This window comes from Malus sylvestris, chromosome 16, assembly GCF_916048215.2.
Source record: "Malus sylvestris chromosome 16, drMalSylv7.2, whole genome shotgun sequence".
In the NCBI taxonomy this organism is placed as follows: domain Eukaryota; kingdom Viridiplantae; phylum Streptophyta; class Magnoliopsida; order Rosales; family Rosaceae; genus Malus; species Malus sylvestris.
This window is the reverse complement of record NC_062275.1, coordinates 1,841,635-1,863,159: the sequence shown is the minus strand read 5'-3', so window position 1 is coordinate 1,863,159 and position 21,525 is coordinate 1,841,635. Positions and strand designations below refer to the sequence as shown.

Sequence of the window (21,525 nt, the reverse complement as noted above, 5' to 3'; positions counted from 1 at the left end):
CCCGTAATCCCATTGGATAACAGGTGCCCGGACATGGATCTTCTCCGGATCCATGCATCCTAATCTTAAGAATTCATCAATCCGAACCATTGAAATTTGATCCAACGGTTAAAATTATTATAACTTTTAAAGTGGCCCATATTTGTAGTCGTTTGATCAAATTTCAATGAATAGAATTGGTGAATCCCTAGGATTAGGATGCATGGAGCCGGAGAGGATCCATGTCCCAGGTGCCCACCACTGTCAACCTTGTGGTTTCACACTCACTTGTGAAGATTTACAAACCTTTACACCGTCAAGTGATCAATCCACTTGTAATTGGGTGCTGTCTTTTGAAAATCTAAGATACATTTGAAAGCTATTTTCTAACTATTTGACGAATTGTCGTTAAGGGCACTGGACAAGGTAGCTGCTAACCTCATGCTTTAGTACGCATTTTTATGGGTATATGTTGATAGGCTTACTTGTCAATGTTGGCATATGTCGGCATGCTCACTCAAAAGTTGTTGACATAAATTAACATGCTCGCTCAAAAGTTGTTGATATATGTCGATGGACGTGGAAAATGACCTTGAACCTACCATGAAATGCTAATTTGCATGCTATTTTGTCAAAATAAATTCGCACGCTATTTTTACTGACCCTTCTCCCCATATAATATTTTTCAGATTCGCCACTGGTTAAAACATGAATCTATAATTTCACTTTTGATCCATAACATATTATCAATATCGTTTATTCATATTATAATACGTAAATTAATAACGTGACGATATGATATTCGTCCCAAAAAGTTGTATTGTCAGTCGCATTGCTGATCTAGACTTTATTATAGCACATTCATTAGGTCAAAATCAATTGATGATGTTCTTGATAGAAACCATAGGAATTATACTGGTGACACTGAATCCGAATTGAGATTTAGCATATACAGTGATTAATGTGGAAATCAATCATATCTCCTTTGAATTATACATTTCCCTACTCAAAATTTTGATGACTTGATTCCGATGCATACTCCTTGACATTTTCGAGAAACTATTTTTCTTTGAAGTCCATCGTTAGCATGTCATTAGCACTACGGTATAGTCATCTTTCTTTTTACTTACGAGTCATTGGCCCAAAAAAATAAAGACCTTGAATATTCTACACAACATATATTTTCAACAGAACGACATAAAGATTTCCATGAAAGCATGTACCGACTTTCTTCAAAAGTTTGTGACAAAATATTCTCAAGTCCTTTCCTGAGCAGGATGTTCTGCAGATAAAGAGAGCTTCACAGGGAAGTACGTGAGCAGCCGTCTTTCCATGAAAATTACTGTAATTTGTCGAAAAACCTTTACGTTTCGAACAGCATATCTTAAAGAAGACGAGTCGATTTAGGAAACGAATGTCTGTGAAGGAATCAAAGGAGAGGGGGAGTGAGACACTGAGATCAGTAAAAGATGATATAAAGCTTCCTGTTTACAACTACAGTAAAATCCTAGGTACAGATCAAAACGTTAACAGAAGCAAAACGATAAAAACTAAACAGCATATCAGCCACATTCTTTCCAAATGTTTGAGAATTCTTCGATGCAAGCAAGCAGATTGTTAGGATGCTGACATATCGAAATATGTAAAAATGACTACAAACTAGTCGATTAACAATCTACTTCAATGGCAAAAAGCATGTCTGGATACGCCGGTGTGCAAAAATGGACATGTCTGCATATTCAGTGCTTGCTCTCCAAACTCGATCTGGGCAACTTTCTTCATGACTAGTCGTTAAGAAAGGACTGTTCTAATATCAAACCAATTCCTATCACAAGTACAACTAATATCAAACCAATTCCTATCACAAGTACAATCATTAAGTTGTAAGGATTACCGCCAAGGAAATCAAGCAGAAGCATCAAGCTTGCGACATATATGGTATATATGGCATGATTCCTGAAAGCAGTTATACATTTACAAAAGGGGCACAAAATAAAAATGGACAAGAAGCCATCAATACAAGCAATTTCATCTTGTATAGATTTGCAAGGTTTCAGTTTTACCACTACTAGACTCAGTCACCCAGAATAGAGAGCGGCTCTCTCATGCTAAGCTCTGCCTTAAGGATCGGGAATTGCTCCAAATCATGGGAAGCGCCTAAAACTTTCTGCGAAAAAGGAACCATCGCATATGTTAAAGGAGGTATACTGCATGAACCCGAGCATCAACCAAACAGGCATTGCAGCAAAAAATTCTTGCATACGGATTAGTGTTTATGTACTAATAGTCTAGTCTCTCATAGGAAAACAGAAATGATGCAAGAGAATGGTAACCAAAATTATCACCAAATTACACGATAAAAGGACACAAAAGGAGTACTATTTACCAGACCAGCAAGATGTGCTTCCTGTAAGATATTGCCATCTACTTCCAATCTTGCAATAGGAAACTCTGGAAGATGTCCTGATTGTTTCTTGCCAAGCAAGTTACCAGGTCCACGTAGAAGAAGGTCCATGTTTGCCAAGTAAAAACCATCTGATGATTTCCCCAGGACCTTCAACCGAGTTAGACTACTGGAAGAAGATGCTAACAGTATACATTTAGACTTTCTCACTCCTCGTCCAACTCGTCCTCTAAGTTGGTGTAACTGAGCTATCCCAAATCTCTCAGCGTTCATAACAACCATCATAGATGCATCGGGAACATCAACACCAATCTCAATAACTTGTGTGGAAAGCAGTATATTTGTTTCCCCAGATCTGAACTTTCTCAATGCTTCATCTTTCTCATCACTCTTCATCCTTCCATGCAACAATCCACAAGTGTAGCCCTGAAACCTATCAGATATAGCTTCAAAATCTGCTGCAGCTGCACGAAGTTGTGGCAGCTGTTCAGATTGTTCAATAACTGGATACACAAGATAGACTCTCCCTCCTCCTTTTAACTCATCCAGCATCATCTGTTACATGCTAATATCATTTGAGTCAGAAAATAATAAAATCAAAAGCTAGAACCAGTGAAATCTTTCTATTCTAGTCTAGCAAGAAAATAATATATCCGTCTTGTGAAGAAGACCATGATCTCTTAACCGAATGATGAGTTTCAATTCAAACCTTTTATGCATCACTGGCTTTATCGAGTTTCAAATATCAAATATTTCATTGCAATCGGAAAAAATGAAATTATTTAAACCAGAACACCTTCGTTTCTAGGGGAAAATAAGAAAAGAAATATATTAGAGCGCTGTAACAAAGTTAAGCAAGGACAATCACCTCATAAACATCCTCAAATCCATTGTCATTTCCTTCAATGATGAACGTCTCAACTGGTATTCTTCCTGGAGGTAAGTCGGTTATCTGTTATTCAAAGGAAATGGAAACGAAAGAATTAACAAACACTCAATACAGGATATCAACTTATACAAATGTAGCGCCCGCTAAATTTTAAACTAAAAACATATCCCTATAACATTAATTTTTATTCTTGGACCTAATAATCTTTTAAAATGTGCCATGAACCTTTTTCATTGCAAACAAGCCTTTAGGATTAGGCGTCTCAGTGTAGTTTTTAAAATTTAAATCACTGTCTTAAAGCCTCATATCCAATTGAGAAAAGAAAGGGGGAGAACACCATCCCATCAAAAGCATCAAGGAGCAAGAAGAAAAACGCGTACCTGTGTCAATGACATATCACCATATAAAGCCAGAGCAAGTGTCCTCGGTATAGGAGTAGCTGACTGATAGGATTTTTACTACTCATTTGAATGCGATAAAAACCTCCTATTTTACTTGCAAGAATCACAAGGTTATTGTAGTATAAATGGATCTCGCAAGGTCATTCTCCACAGGGATTATTAAATAAATCGAAACAAACCAGATTTCAATTAATGATTGTAAAGTAGAAATTTTTGATGATTGATTTTATAACCTACTTAAAGTAAAAACGAATTTAATGAATTAATGATAAGACAATCTGCAATATTAAAACTAGAGAGAAAAGAAAACAGTTTTGAGAGAAATCAAATTAAGAAAGCACTAGGGTTCCACCATCACCTAACAATCCTATGAATTCTTACCAATTACTTATGATCTACACATGCCATTTTGAAGGTTAGATTTTCCTAATTCATATTCTACTTGGAACCTCCAACATAGAATGTATATCTAACATGCAACCCGTCCGGACGTTCGGATCAAATATGAACATGAAAGACTCATTATGCTTTATGAAAATCCTTTGAAAAACCATGCAATCCTTAAGACGTGATATTCATCCTAAGAGAAATTACAATTATTAATCACAAGAAGCCAGCGTCAATTTCAGGGAACCTTCCGACCAAAATTGCATCAAATTACTTTTCTAAAGATCCTAATGGTGATCAGGCATTACGACAATTAGATAGTTTTTATCCCGGTGATTAACAATTCAAAGTACGCATGCAATCGATCATAAGCAATTAAATAAAAATCACATATTCATGCTAAGGCTCAAGGCTTCGCCCTAGCAAAAGAAATTAGTTCCGCATATTCATAATTGAAATCATAGAAATCTTTATTAAGAAAAGGATTGAAAACACCTTCAAGTAGAAAATCTTCAAAACCCTAGAACTTCTCTCTGTCTCCAGTATTGCATAAAAATAAAGCGTACCCTAAAACTGTAGACGGCTAAGCAATATATTTGCTAAGCCACCACACAAACCCTAGCAAACAAAACCCTAAATTAAATAATAAAATTCGTCTAAAAACTGAACAGCCACGTTTTGGCCCATAAGCTGCTCCAAAACTGGCCCAATATAGCTGGATTTAATGTTTGGACTATTCTGAACACTTTTCCAGAAGGTCACGAACCCATCCGAGGTCATCTTAGGCTCCAAAAACGCAATTTAAGCCCAAAAACGTCACTTTCCAGCACTGCGCACTGCTTCTTTATTTCATCGCCAGAAAACCACCGCTTGGTGAAAAAATCCCAAATTTTGATACGATCAAGCTAAGTGACTCACGAACGTCCTCCAATTGGAATTACTCCAAAATTCGTCCATTTGGTCCTGTTTTGCTCTAGAGGAAGTCGAAAGTCCTATATTGAAAATACAATTCAAAGTATCAAAATTCTTCCAATATATTAACCAAAATATACTAAGATTAGGGTAAAATATATAATATAAAAACTACTCATCAAATACCCCCAAACTTAGCTTTTTGCTTGTCCTCAAGCAAAACAAGACTCAAACAAAAATAAAAACTTAACAAACTAACTAGCTAAAATTAACTGACAAAAATTTTCACCTTCAAAGTTGCAATCCATAGCAAATTTTAAAAACTAAAACATCTTTTCAAAAGTTCCAACCAATCCCATCACAGAGTCTAAGCCATTTAGAATCAATTAGAAAAGAATTCACAAACTTCCTTTGGTGTAAAGTGAACCAACATAATTAAGGAGACTCGACTAAAACCCTTACCTCTCGTCCTTATTTATTTCACACATAGTAACTTTAAATATAACTCTCTTTCTTTTTCTTTTTTTTTTTCTTTTCACTTTTTTTTTTATATATAACATTTTTTTTTTCTCTAGTAACAGTAGTGGTCGTGCAATGTCGGTTTACTTAAGCTTTCGATCCAACCCATGTAGCGAGCTTTAGGTCAATGACTCCCAAACCACTAGGGCTTTAGGACACTAGGTGTAGAACACCCCTAAGGACTTATTAACCCGAGCTGAAAAGGCTACGAAACCAACTAACCACCCTGCCTCATGCCAAAACTCTACCGTTTGACGCGAGAATCACTGCTGATTAGGCAGGACTGGCCCGGTTACTAGGCAGAACCTCGGGTGAGACAATTATTACTTTATTTTTTTTTTTTTTTTTTTTTCACACTAATAACTGACTTTACTTAAAATAAAAAATAAAAAATAAAAATAAACTTAGACTAAAAGCAAGTATTTCAATCTCACTCCCCACAAACCATGTTGGTGTGATGTGCAAAGTTCAAAGTATAATTCATGAATTAGTGTCTAAGCAACGATAAATAGAAAAGACTCTAATGTGGGATTAACTTTCACCATGTCCATTTGTTCTAACGCTTAAAATACTCTATGGATATTAACTTAGGAATAATGAAAATTTTTAAACGGACACAACAAATAAAAAAAACTAAAATTTACTTTCCCACCCCCAAACTTATGTCACACTTTGTCCTCAAGGTGTGAAAAATAAAAGAAAAATGACAAAAAGGAAATAAACTTAAACTAACATATAAGAATTATAGAAGGGAAAATGAGGAACAAAACCAAAGAAAATTTTATATTACAACGGAAACGAACTAAATCTATGACTAATTAACAAAATAGGACAAAGACGTCAGGACAAAGAACATAATAAAGAACATGATATATAAAAATAAAAAATAAATAAATAATGAGACAAGAAAGCACCTGGGAATATGGACTCCATTGTGGCATGCAATTTGAAAAGTGGCGTGCTTTGAACATTGGATCCCCTGCGAAATGAATGGGACGCAGCTGGCATGCAAGGGGAAAGTGGCGTGCAGAGTTGTTGTCTGGCGCTGTCAATCAGCAATCACAGAGCCCAAACGGCTCTCTCCAAACCGTGCCCTAGGGAAACATAAAAAACAGATGAGGCGCACACGTGTCAGGCATCAAGAAGGGTAGCTCCATAGGATTCGAAATTAAGAGTGAAGATCAATCCATTTGCCCATATCTCTTTCTTTCTCGCAGACCCCATTTTGCTAAAATGAAAGGACCTCTCTGTCTCTCACATTTTTCTCTCATTTCCTCAATTTAGCTCTGCTCTCTCTAGAAAGTCTGAAAATGCTTTTACTCTCTCCATGTCAAAGCAAGTCCTTCTTCCTCCCTTTGCAGGTAAAAACTAAGCCATGCCATTTCTCCTTTTGTTCGTTCAAATGTAAAGATGTAGCTCCATTTCTGCTAACTTCATCACCAAGAGTAACATGAAAATGTTTGTGACTGATGCATTTGATTGTTCTGTGTATGTCTCAGTTTCCTCGCAGATTGATGCATCCGTAGCCTTCCATAACCCAACAACAACGCACCTCCGTGAGTACCCCGCCGTGATGGAAAATCGGAAAAAACGGAAACCCAAAGGTAAAATCATCCTCCAATCTTGTGGTTGCAGTGTCCAATTTATTTGTTGGAGAGATCTGGAACAAACACTAACACCTGCATGTGGTTTTATCAGTGTGGAGAGCCCTAATGGTTTCAAATCCGAGACAACAACACAAGAACACCCCCGGAGTCAGCAGCTCAGCTCAACCAAGGATCTGCAAATGTTGAGGTAAAACCCGTAACCCTTTTTATTGATGGACTATGATCTGATACTTGAAAAATAACCCCTACTGTGACTGAAAAATAACACTCAAATCCAGCATACACCCGTGAGAAAACAAGCTTAAGCTGCCGGTCTAATAGTCCCAGAAAGCAAAATCAACAGCAACTGTCGCGGCCTCTGTATGTCATATAGGTACAGATCTCGTTCGTCTGCTTTTGCTAAGCTCAACATTTACAAGTTCAACAACAGTTCATTTGAATGCCATATGTAACCTGTATGTACTCATATTGTTGGTCTTTATGTAGGGGTATACGGATCCATGATAGAGCCAAGGACACAGAAGTAAACACACAAGAGCAACGGAGGAAAATAGCACAGGCCGCATGACCCAGATCGATGCATCTGGGAGGTAAAATTCGAATCCCTGCAAGTGTAGTTGTTGTAGATCTGGTAATAATATCTGTACTCAGTTCTGTGGTGTATGGATCTGTGATTTAATTGTGCTTCCTCCATGCATCGCAAAACTGAGCTGCAGAAATTAACTGCTCTAAATTCTGTTTATGTGCTGGATCTGCAACAATCACCCCCAAACTTGCATATGTGAATGGCTTTTTATGTGGACTGCTTTCAATTTCCAGCATAGTGTAGATGTGGTTGATGTGAACGATAGACTTGCTGCTGGGTGCAGGATTCCAGCATAGGACGCGTTTTATTTTCCACGTTCGCAACCTGCAATTAACCAATATGCGTTAAAAATTGAAAATAAAAATAAAAATAAAATGGGTAAATAAAATCAACTCGCAATCTTCAATTTTTTTTTTTTTCGTTTTTTTTTTTTTTTTTTTTCGTTTTTTATATTTTTAATGATTTATGTATGCTTTTTTTATTTTTTATAAATATATATATATATATATATATATATATATATATATATATATATATATTATTGAGAAAATCAAACAAAAATTAAAATTAGGAAAGAGTTAGAAAAATTGGGTTGCCTCCCAAATAAGCGCTTTATTTTAAGTCTGTAGCTAGACGTTGCGGAAGTCTGGTGGTTAGATCACTGGTGCCTTCAGAGTCAAAGACTCGTATCCCGTATCAAATGGCGACTCCACGTATGGTTTCAGCCTGTGACCATTCACCTTGAATGTGTTGCCTTGAGCCCCATTAGATATTTCAACTGCCCCATGAGGAAAGATTTTAGTAACCAAATACGGCCCTGTCCAGCGAGATTTCAATTTCCCTGGAAACAACTTAAGCCTTGAACTGAATAGCAACACCTTTTGCCCTGGCTGGAATTCTTTGCGTAAAATTTGACTATCATGAAACGCCTTAGTTCTTTCCTTGTAGATGCGAGAACTTTCATAAGCATCCCGACGAATTTCCTGTAGCTCATTGAGCTGCAGTTTACGTTGCTCTCCGGCTGAGTCATATGAAAAATTTAACTCTTTAATTGCCCAGTACGCCTTATGCTCAAGCTCCATAGGTAGATGACATGCTTTTCCATAAACGAGTCGAAATGGGGACATCCCAATAGGAGTTTTATAAGCTGTTCTGTAGGCCCACAACGCATCATTTAATTTTAAACTCCAATCTTTTCGTGTAGAACCAACTGTTTTTTCCAAAATGCGTTTTAATTCTCTGTTTGAAACCTCCACTTGACCAGATGTCTGTGGATGATAAGGTGTAGCCACACGATGATTAATCCCATATTTTGCCAACAAATTAGCAAATGGCTTATTAATAAAGTGCTTCCCCCCATCACTAAGAATAACACGTGGAATTCCAAAACGCGGAAATATAACCCCTTGGAGGAACCTCAGGACTACTGATCCTTGATTAGTTGGTGCTGCAATGGCCTCGACCCACTTAGAAACATACTCCACAGCAACTAAAATATATTGGTTCCCATGGGAAGATGGAAATGGTCCCATGAAATCAATACCCCAAACATCAAATAGTTCAACAATTAAAATACTTTGCTGGGGCATCTCATTCCTTTTGGACTGGTTGCCGACTCTTTGACACCTATCACAAGCCATGCACCAATTATAAGCATCTTTAAAAAGTGTAGGCCAAAATAACCCGCTCTGCAAAATTTTCTCTGCTGTCCTTTTCTGCCCAAAATGTCCTCCACAAGCAAAATGATGAGCAAACCTTAAAACGCTTTCCTGTTCAGCTTCTGGAATACACCTGCGAATAATCTGGTCTGGGCAATACTTAAATAGGTATGGCTCATCCCAGAAATAATGCTTCACATCAGATAAAAACTTCTTTTTCTGCTGAAATGTTAAATCTGGATGCACTACACCTTTAACTAAGTAATTAACAATATCAGCGAACCATGGTGTACGGAAATGGACTGCAAATAACTGTTCATCTGGAAAACTTTCCCTCAGTGGTAGGGAATCCTCTTCTGAAACTGTGGGAATAATCAATCTAGACAAATGATCAGCCACCACATTTTCACTGCCCTTTTTATCTTTGATTTCTAAGTCAAACTCTTGCAATAAAAGAATCCAACGAATTAATCGAGGCTTAGCATCTTTTTTAGACAACAAATATTTCAAAGCTGCATGATCTGTATAAACAATCACTTTAGCTCCAACTAAATACGAACGAAATTTTTCCAAAGCAAAAACAACTGCCAACAATTCCTTCTCTGTTGTTGCATAATTTAGTTGTGCATCATTGAGGGTTCGACTAGCATAATAAATAACTTGGGGAAGTCTATCTTTCCGCTGTCCAAGAACTGTCCCCACTGCATAATCTGATGCGTCACACATCAGTTCAAAAGGTAAGCTCCAATTAGGAGCTGCAATAATGGGTGCTGTAGTGAGGAGTGTCTTTAACTTCTTGAAGGACTCCACACAAGCCTCATCAAAAACGAAAGGAGCGTCTTTAGCCAATAAATTACACAATGGGCGGCTAATCTTGGAGAAATCCTTGATGAACCGTCTATAAAACCCGGCATGGCCAAGAAAAGATCGAACACTCTTAACAGTTGTCGGGGGTGGCAACTTTTCAATTGCATCAATTTTAGCCTTATCAACTTCAATACCCCTGTTAGAAATTAAGTGGCCCAAGACAATTCCCTGCCTAACCATGAAATGACACTTTTCCCAGTTTAAAACCAGATTGGTCTTAATGCATCTGTCCAGAACTAAAGATAAATTCTGCAAACACTGGTCAAAAGAATCCCCAAAAACAGAAAAATCATCCATAAATACCTCAACTACATGTTCAACTAACCCGGTAAATATGCTCATCATGCAACGCTGAAACGTAGCAGGCGCATTGCACAAACCAAAAGGCATTCTTCTATATGCGAAAGTCCCAAAAGGACAAGTAAAGGTTGTCTTTTCTTGATCCTCAGGGGCAACAGGAATCTGGTTGTACCCTGAATAGCCATCCAAGAAACAGTAGAAAGCACGACCAGCCAACCTTTCCAACATTTGATCAATGAAAGGCAATGGAAAATGATCTTTTCTAGTTCCCGCATTGATCTTTCTATAATCAACGCACATACGCCACCCAGTAGTCAAGCGAGTAGGCACAAGTTCATTATTATCATTTTTCACAACTGTAATACCAGAACGCTTAGGCACCACTTGAGTTGGACTAATCCACTTACTATCTGAAATGGGATAGATCATCCCAGCATCTAGAAGTTTCATAACTTCATTACGAACCACTTCTTTCATAATCGGATTTAACCGACGTTGTGCGTCAATGGCAGGTTTTACTCCATCCTCCATCAGAATTTTGTGCATACAAATTGTAGGGCTGATCCCTTTAATGTCAGCTATAGTCCAGCCAATTGCATCTTGATGACTCCTTAAAATGCGCAACAATTTATCTTCCTCTGTTGATGATAAATCAGCAGCTATAATAACTGGCAGCGAAGAATCTGCACCCAAGTAAGCATATTTCAAGTGTTCTGGAAGCACCCTTAACTCCAGTTTAGGTGGATGTACCTTAGAAGGTTGCAATAGCTTTTTGGGTTCCCCCAAACTTTCAAAAACGTGCCTCCAACGTGGAGGTTGAAAAGGAACACTTTCCAAAGCTGAAACATACTCAAAAACCTCTTCATCTTCTGTATATTTATTCTCAAACCCGTGCAACACATTTAACAATGGATCAGATGTCAAACGTGACATAATTTCAGCATGTAATATGCTGTCAAGCACATCAACACGCATACAGTCATGCACATCACCTGGCCTTTTGGTAGCTTCAAATAAACTGTACACAACAGATTGATCTTGCACTCTAAGTATAAGTGTCCCAGCCTCTACATCAATTAACGTTCTGGCTGTAGCCATGAAGGGCCGCCCCAAAATAATCGGTGTTTGCATATCTTCATCCATATCCAAAATCACAAAATCTGCAGGAAGGTAGAGATTATCCACTTTAATAATTAGGTCTTCTATAATACCCCTTGGATAAGCAACTGAACGGTCCGCTAGTTGTAGAATAACTGATGTAGGCTTGATTTCTCCTTGTCCTAGTCTCTGAAAAACAGAAAAAGGCATTAAATTAATACTAGCACCTAAATCAATTAAAGCACGTTTAAAATGAGAATTTCCAATTGTGCATGAAATTGTAAAACTCCCTGGATCTTGTTTCTTTGGGGGCAATTTGTGAAGCAGAACAGCGCTGCACTGTTCTGTAAGAATCACTTTCTCAAAATCCACAAGCTTCTTTTTCTTTGTGCAAACATCCTTCAAAAACTTGGCATAAGACGGAATGTTTTTGATGGCATCAATTAACGGCAGATTTATCTGAACTTTAGACAAAGTCTTCATGAAATCTGTCAATTGTTGATCTTTAACTTTAGGCTTCAACCGTTCGGGATAAGGCATAGGTGGCTCATAAACAAGATCCTCAACAATAACTGCACTATTTTCGGAACTGTTCACTGTCTGTTCAGAATCTTTTGAATTGGCAGATTTTTCAACAATTCCCGAATCTGTTTTAGGCTGTGAAAACACCCGCGAATTTTGAATGCAATTTTCATCCCTGTTATCAAAGCTTTTTCCGGAACGTAGAATTCTAACTGCCTTGCAATCTGCACCTCCCCTAGGATTTGGTTCGGTTTGGCTGGGAAATGTACCTGGTGCCCTACCAGAAACCTGCAAAGCAATCTGCCCCATTTGTTTTTCCATGTTTTTCATTGATGCCTGCAGATTTTGAATTTCTTGAGTTGTGGTATTTGCCAATTTTTCAATCGCAACCTCCCAAGCAGCCTTAGGTGCAGCAGGTTGTTGTACCTGCTGTTGAAATTGTGGTCTAGTGTGCTGTTCCTTATCCCACCTTAGATTAGGATGATCTCTCCAACCGGGGTTGTAGAAATTAGAATATGGGTCATATCTGGGCCGCTGGAGATTGTTAAATGCATTAACCTGCTCTGCTGTAAAATCTGGTGAAACATCTTTATGTGGGCAGCTCATAAAATCGTGAGTTATCATGTTGCAAATGCTGCAGGCAGCTTGTAAGGGCTGCTTTACAGCAACTTGAGAACCTGGCATTCTTTGTAATAACATGTCAAATTTTGCGTCAAGCCTTTTCTCCATTTTTTCAATTTGTGCTGTAACATATGGAGAACCAGTAGACATCTCAAAAGCTGACCTAGATTGTGGCTGCTCCACTGCCCACTGCTGAGTATCTTCTGCCATTTTTTCAAATAACAAACACGCCTCTTGTGCATTTTTGTCTTTGTACGTACCTCCGCATGAAGCGTTGACAAGAGTTTTTGTAGTCATATTCAACCCTCTGAAAAATATGTGCATTTGATCAGTAGTGTTAATACCCGAATGTGGACATTTTCTAATCAACTCCTTAAATCGCTCCCACGCCTCATGAAACTCTTCATTTGGTTTTTGGGCAAAAGATAAAATCTGAGTTCTCATGTCAAGGGTCTTAGAAGCCGGATAATACTTGTTTAGAAATTTTTCACTGAGTTGGGCCCAAGTTGTAATGCTTCCAGATGGGAGTGTGAGGAGCCATCTCCTTGCCTGATCTTTTAAAGTGTATGGAAACAACCGCAGCTTAATAGATTCGGCTGAAAATCCCCTCACCAAAATGTTTTTGCAACCCATTAAAAATTCCGCAATGTGCATGTTAGGATCATCAGATGACAACCCATGAAACGTAGGTAGAATATTCAACATGTGCTGTTTTATTTCAAATGCAGTCCCTTCCTCCACTGCCGGATATGTGATGCAACTGGGTATATTTGTGGTATGGGCAGTTAGTGAATCACCCAGGGGCAGACCTGCCTCTGGATTTATAAACGCCATTTTTTCTTTGTTGTGCAGGTCCCCAGAAAAGACTGATTCCAGAAACCTCTCCTGCAGAGGACGAACCCGCTGCAAATGTTGTTCCCTGCGTTTCCTCCTTAAATGCTGTTCAAATTCTGGATCAAATGGAATCAATTTTTGCACTGTTGAACGGGTGCTGACCATGCACAGATTTCTGAAATCTGTACTGTTGTAATCTGTAAAAATAGATGAAAACGAAAATTAAATATTTTTTTGTTTTTTTTTATATATGTATAAACAGCAATACTAATTGAAAATCTGATTCGTAGGGATTATTTTAAATAATCCCCGGCAACGGCGCCATTTTCTTGATAGGATTTTTACTACTCATTTGAATGCGATAAAAACCTCCTATTTTACTTGCAAGAATCACAAGGTTATTGTAGTATAAATGGATCTCGCAAGGTCATTCTCCACAGGGATTATTAAATAAATCGAAACAAACCAGATTTCAATTAATGATTGTAAAGTAGAAATTTTTGATGATTGATTTTATAACCTACTTAAAGTAAAAACGAATTTAATGAATTAATGATAAGACAATCTGCAATATTAAAACTAGAGAGAAAAGAAAACAGTTTTGAGAGAAATCAAATTAAGAAAGCACTAGGGTTCCACCATCACCTAACAATCCTATGAATTCTTACCAATTACTTATGATCTACACATGCCATTTTGAAGGTTAGATTTTCCTAATTCATATTCTACTTGGAACCTCCAACATAGAATGTATATCTAACATGCAACCCGTCCGGACGTTCGGATCAAATATGAACATGAAAGACTCATTATGCTTTATGAAAATCCTTTGAAAAACCATGCAATCCTTAAGACGTGATATTCATCCTAAGAGAAATTACAATTATTAATCACAAGAAGCCAGCGTCAATTTCAGGGAACCTTCCGACCAAAATTGCATCAAATTACTTTTCTAAAGATCCTAATGGTGATCAGGCATTACGACAATTAGATAGTTTTTATCCCGGTGATTAACAATTCAAAGTACGCATGCAATCGATCATAAGCAATTAAATAAAAATCACATATTCATGCTAAGGCTCAAGGCTTCGCCCTAGCAAAAGAAATTAGTTCCGCATATTCATAATTGAAATCATAGAAATCTTTATTAAGAAAAGGATTGAAAACACCTTCAAGTAGAAAATCTTCAAAACCCTAGAACTTCTCTCTGTCTCCAGTATTGCATAAAAATAAAGCGTACCCTAAAACTGTAGACGGCTAAGCAATATATTTGCTAAGCCACCACACAAACCCTAGCAAACAAAACCCTAAATTAAATAATAAAATTCGTCTAAAAACTGAACAGCCACGTTTTGGCCCATAAGCTGCTCCAAAACTGGCCCAATATAGCTGGATTTAATGTTTGGACTATTCTGAACACTTTTCCAGAAGGTCACGAACCCATCCGAGGTCATCTTAGGCTCCAAAAACGCAATTTAAGCCCAAAAACGTCACTTTCCAGCACTGCGCACTGCTTCTTTATTTCATCGCCAGAAAACCACCGCTTGGTGAAAAAATCCCAAATTTTGATACGATCAAGCTAAGTGACTCACGAACGTCCTCCAATTGGAATTACTCCAAAATTCGTCCATTTGGTCCTGTTTTGCTCTAGAGGAAGTCGAAAGTCCTATATTGAAAATACAATTCAAAGTATCAAAATTCTTCCAATATATTAACCAAAATATACTAAGATTAGGGTAAAATATATAATATAAAAACTACTCATCACTGACATGGCAAGAACATGAGGAGCCATATGGTTGTCGCCTTTGGAGGTCACATCTGAATTGGCGGCTACCATTCTAGAATTTACAGAGGTATAGTATAGCTGCAGAGATTTGTGCCTCAGTTAGCTCATCTTACAAAACGAATTACAGTAACAAAATCATTTCATATTTCAAGGACTGAATTATTCATGCCACAGTAATGATACCCTATAACGATACATAGTAACTCATGGAAACATTGAGAACTACGCAAGCAGCATGCAAGGGCACACTAAAAAGTTTAGACAAAATGAATTCCTGGAAAGATACCATCAAAATCTGATCTTCCATATTCCATAAGGTCTAAAGGAATCAGTTTGCACACAGGATAGAAACGGAGTACTACACCACCAGATGACATGACTAGAATACTTGGTTCAATTAGAAGCAAACAACCTTACTGTTAAGCCGTCCTCTCTGGATCACACCAAAACGATGTTGTTCATCCACCACTGCAATGCGTAATGCAGAGAACTCTATTTTGTCAGATATCAAACTGGTGGTTCCAATGACCATCGATATCTCTCCAGTCCTGAGACCCTGATACACGCAATATCAATGATAGTATCACTACCAATAACTAGGATGCCTGAAACATTATACTCAAGAAAACAAAAGAACTGGACATTAATCCATGCCTCAAGAATTATCCGTGATTGTTTTGATGGGGTTGAGCCGGTTAGTAAAGCAATTGAAGGTTTTTGTTCAACATCCTCCATATTTTCAAGCAGATTATTTAAGTGCTCATAATGCTGGACTGCAAGCAACTCAGTTGGAACCATGAAAGCTGCCTTTACAATTTACATGAAACAAATAAAAACAATCAGGAACAAAGATCATAACTATTATTACATTTATGAAAATACAAATGGTCAAAGGTCTGAAATGAATCAAGGAAACAAACAGAAACTCACACATTGTAGTCATATTTTAACTCTACAAAACAGGTGTTTCACAGACCTGATATCCAGAGCCAATAACCTCCATGCATGCTAGAAAAGCTACCACAGTTTTCCCACAACCAACATCACCCTGAAAATGTGTAACAACATATCATCAATCAAGAATCTTTTCTATTTTTCGAGTATACCTACTGCGCATGCTATGGTAATCAGGAGGAAGAACCCAGGCAGGCCGATTTGAAAAGAGAGTGAGGAAGAGAATTAGGGCAAAAGTCTAGACTTAAAATTGTATTCAACCAGAAGCCCGCCAAAAACCATCATGTTTTGTCCTTATTTTGTATATACTGCAGGTGCTCCAGTTACAATATATGCAGTTACATTGCTTCATACTGTAACAAATCTGAAAAATATTGGATACATCCTGCAAACAAGAGTATAACCTGCAAAAGCCGATTCATAGGAACTGGTTGCCTTAGATCCCAGATGATTTCTGAAATGGCAGTGAGTTGACTAGGAGTAAGGGTATATGGAAGAGCTTTTGAAAACTTTATGGTAAGAATGGACCAATCCTTCATATAAGCAGCACTTTATACGGGTTTCCTGTACTTATCCAGCAATCCATCTTTCTCTATTTGTGTACCAAGACCTTCAAGCATTTGATATAAGCGTGCTAACTGACAGGCAATGACAACTAGGTCAGTTCAAATCTTAGAGAAAAACTTATTAAGAAATTTGGATCAAAATCACCTGCAGGTAAAAGAACTCATCAAATATTAGCCTTTTCCGAGCCAAATCAGCTTCGTCCATACTCTTTGGTTCGTGAATCCCCTTATACGCCTGTATTATTAGAGCAAAAACACAACAGCTCAAATTTTTCTAAATGCCAAAACAACTTTTAAAAAGAACAGCAAGGGGCACATATAGCTAACTCTTTAACATATACATGTACACAGGGGTATAAGTGACCATAGTCAAAAGTATGAATTGCATATATGCTGATACTAAGGATAAAAGTGAAGTTTCTTACATCATGAAGGCTTAACAGCCCAAAGTCCTGAGTGATATTTTTAGGTACAGGATCAACATCAACAGCCAAAACTTGTACAGCTCTGGAACGAGTAAAAATAGTAGAGATTTAGTTTACACATCTTGGAGCAAATTACAAAGAAATTACCCAATTAATACAATAGTTCAAACAATTCCAAACAGCTGCAAAGAACTAAGAAGTAACTCCGATAGGATGAACGGAGGAATGTTATTGCATAAATGATAAAAACACAATTAGATTTCTAATATTGAGAAACCAGCCACTCACCCAAAAAACTAATGTATGTTTGTATAAAGAACTTAGAGTAAGGGGATATTAAATTAGAATTGGAAAATGTAACCCCGCTGAAGAAACTTAGAGCGGTTATGTTATGATGTTAGAAATGAAGTTATGCAAAAGGTCAGAGGTACAAACCTTGCAATGATGTCTCTCAAAATATTTGGATCTAACCTTCCTTTTGAAGGGTATATAGGATAAGGCCTCCCTTTTGCATGAAAACACACTTCATTTTCATCTTTAAGCACATCAATATTATATTCTCTCATTTCATAGTGATCTTTGGCGGGCATTGTCCTTACCTGTGTTAAAAGGCAGCACGAAAGGACAAGGCAATTAAGGGAAAGACTAGAAAATGAAATGATAAATCTTTAGATAGCACTGGTACAAAATTTCATAAAAAAGTCTCATTCTGTTACTCCCTAATGGTTTCAGCACATGGAAGGGTGAGCCAATTGAAGCAACTGCACATCCATTGTATCTAAAAGCTTACCTTACCACTAACGCATACAAAGTCCCCCTCTTTATGCTTTCCCTCAACAAGTCTAAGAAATGGTAGAGAAGTAAAACGAGCACCCCGAAAAAATTTCTTCAGATGCAAAGAAATCGTCTTCTTTCTTCTACTATCAGCAGAATCATTCATATGTTCAGTTGATTCATCGTCCATAATTTCGCAACCAACAACTACCTCAATAAATGAGAAAGAACTACTAGCTTTGATTCCCCTGTAAAAGAAGAGGTAAGATATAGATATTAAAAACAAAAACTTTATTGCAGATTGGATGAAAAAGAAGTAAATCTATAAGTGAATACATACACAAATAAATATAAATACATTTAGCATCTCTGGAGATGCCTTACCAGATATGAGAAACAAAAGCACAATCCTAGCAAACAATGTGCCATGAAATGTTCTTTATTATGTCATTGAACTAGATATCCATTAATCTCAAAAAGAAACAGAGTAACATCATTTCATATGTCAGAACATCAAGGTGTCTGTCACCAAGTTACATTGTGCCTCATTGTTTTTTGAAACATATTTGTTTCTCATTGTTTCATGAGTCATATAACTATGAAACAAACTAAAAATCTTAACAAGTCAGCTAACTTGGAATTTATCAGATTATAATTTTAGTGCCTAACCTCATCCAATTGCTAAGGTTAGCACCAAAAACTCACTAGATATTTTGGAAACAATTTAATACCTCGAACTTAATACCTTCCCAATGAAAATCAAATATTGTCCATCATCAATTTTCATCTGAGCATTCTGTAAATCCGCATAGGTCCGAGGAAAGTGGTGAAGCAATTGCCGCAACTGTATGGAAACAAAAGCAAAGCAATATGAACCCAAGGCTTCTTTCAAATTCTCGATTAGAAGAGTGATGTTTCCTTTAACATGATTTCCTAAAACTCACTGTATGAAAGCCAGAGTCTTCTAGCTGCTGACAGCGCTTCTTACTTATTCCAGGTATGAAACTGATAGAACTGTCCAAGGAAAACTGAACAGACCCAGTATCATTTTGTGATTTAAGCAAAACCTTGTTAGAAGATTCCTCCACAGGAACTGTTTGATGTGAGTTTTCCTCGGTAACCACAGTTGCGGACTGGAGAGATAAGGGCAACGTTTAAAAATCTTCTCTTAATAAGAAATGTTTTACACTTGTACAGGCAGGATACATAAAATCCCATATTTCAAAAAGATAATCTTCATACCTGCTCTTCACACATAGCATCAGACGGAAATTCTTCACAACTTTGAGTTGGAAAAAGCATCCTTTCACTGAAACTGGTGGTTCCATCATACAATTCCACCCGAGGGGAACTACCTAACATGATTGATGGAAATCGTGCACACACCAAGGAGACATCAAATTCATCTGTCACGTCTCTAACATGCATACCGGACTGCCTTTCAGCTCTTTCATTCTCAACCAAATCATCAAGACTGTCATAACCCACCAAAACAGATACCTACATGAAAAAGAAACAGAAGAAAATGAAGAGCAAACTTACACATTCCCGTAGTCAATACATGCATATCAGATAAAGTTACAGCAATCAAACAAAAACAGTACAACTTTTCATGAATCAACCTACCTTATTGAGCAACTTTGACCGATCTGAGATGCTAGCTATGCCATAACTACCTTCTTTTTCCAAAATATTTTTGGCAAGACTATGCTTCGAACGAGAACATAATCTCGATACTGTTGAAAAGAGAAAATTACTGAACCTGCAAATGGCAATAGGCATGTCCACGTTATTACTTTCATACTGTCATAAGCAAAATCGAAATTGGATATAACTTATAGACCTCATTTTTCTACCCAAAGCATTCTGATATCCCTTCTCAGCTTCAAAAGCTACTGCACTTCTCAATCCATTCCCGCTGAAGCGCTGAAATGGAAGCTTTATGTAAGGGTTACAATATAACACCATGCCTGTCTATAATCTAGATTATAAAGATTTGTCAATCATCACATAAAAGACGTCGACTTTATCCCTATGTTTTCAAACAGTTTTAACAAAATACCAAAAGATTAACGACAACATGGCAACTAGATATTAGCCACTCCCAATCACTCCAATCCCGCACATGGTTGCGCTCTATTTTCCTCCTAAACTCCATAACACCGCACATGGACACACTAGCATATTATCACATTCTACACGCTCAAAACTGCAGCCATTTTGTTTGACTCGGACCATTTTCCCGACTGTATGCACTGTTATTCTGCAACTCTCTGAAAACTCTCGTGCTACCGAAAATTGTAAGTACATTGTAGCTATTCCCTTCCGCTAATATTGAAGTTTGATGTGAATTCTCAACTCTCACACGGCACGATACAGATTCATGATTCGGGGAAGTTCACAACTTCATAGCATCTTAGCGAGTAACTCTATCATATCTTACTTCCAAATCGAAAATTCTGCATAAAATTTAAGGCTGTTGATGGGAGGAAGCAAAAAAGTTAGAAACTTACAGACTGCAAAGATGAGACTGTCAATGCCATGTGCAAAGAGGAAGCTTACTCCAAGAGCTGGACATGCCTAAACAGGAAAAACATCAAAACCTGCACAGGGTTGAGAAAACAGGCACACCAGAAGATTGCAAAGTGTCAAAGCTTCGAAAGTTTAATCCTAGGAAGTAGGAAACAACATTCTTAACATTATCAAGCAGCAGGACAACGTCAAATGAAGAAATTAACATTAAAAGATCAGAATATACAAGAGAAATCAGCGTACCCGTTGCGAATTGCCTAGAGCACAGAACATCAAACGACCCAGAAACGTTTGGTTCTCCAGAGAAGCTACAGTGACAAGAAGTGTGTCGTCTACATATCTCTCACTCCATGTCTGAGGATTTTTTTTTTTTTTTTTTTTTCGTTTGGCTCTTTAGGAAAGGCCGGGCCTTTATCGGCTGAGATCCTCACGAGCCATGCTGGGCCGTGCACCTTAGTGTTCGTATATCCCGATCCTGCTAATATTTTATTGCACTATAATCCTTGTATCATTTTTTCATTTTCATTTTCGTTCTTCTGATTTTTTTTTTGTTACATTTTCATCCATGCCTTTGATTTGTTTTGTCATTTTAGTCTAATTAGTCACTATCCGTTGGTTTGGGCATATATCTCGAGCTTCCACTTGCACGACAGCGGCTATAAGTCTCTCAGCTAACTGCGGGAACTATGTAATATTTTTCGATAAGGGCTTCAAGTTTTCTGAACCTTAAAAACTAAAATTCATTTAAAAGCTTTAAATTATGTTGTTCTGATCTCTTTACCTCTCCCTCCTCTAATATGTTAAGCATATAGCCAACGTTCTACGCAGAGGCAGCGGCTGTGAAAGATGGTGTATGTTAACCTACCACCCCTTAACTTTAGCCTTTTGCATTGATTGCTTT

General features: G+C 37.4%; 1 long non-coding RNA gene, 1 other non-coding gene and 1 pseudogene across 3 annotated transcripts; 2 read left to right on the top strand and 1 right to left on the bottom strand.

Annotated features, from left to right (window-relative positions):
• Positions 1 to 1,438: 1,438 nt before the first annotated feature.
• Positions 1,439 to 21,034, bottom strand: LOC126607604 (ATP-dependent DNA helicase homolog RECG, chloroplastic-like; annotated as a pseudogene).
• LOC126607605 (uncharacterized) lies at positions 6,742 to 13,900 on the top strand. 2 transcript variants are annotated; one of them, XR_007617674.1, is made up of 6 exons: positions 6,742 to 6,852; positions 6,991 to 7,095; positions 7,190 to 7,285; positions 7,377 to 7,471; positions 7,585 to 7,688; positions 13,603 to 13,900. It is a non-coding gene; the product is annotated as an uncharacterized LOC126607605 (long non-coding RNA). The 2 variants fall into 2 exon arrangements; XR_007617675.1 differs by lacking the exon at positions 13,603 to 13,900 and having other exon boundaries at positions 6,744 to 6,852; positions 7,585 to 7,901.
• On the top strand, positions 13,093 to 13,197 carry LOC126609435 (small nucleolar RNA R71). The gene has a single exon (XR_007618155.1). It is a non-coding gene; the product is annotated as a small nucleolar RNA R71 (small nucleolar RNA).
• Positions 21,035 to 21,525: the final 491 nt, after the last annotated feature.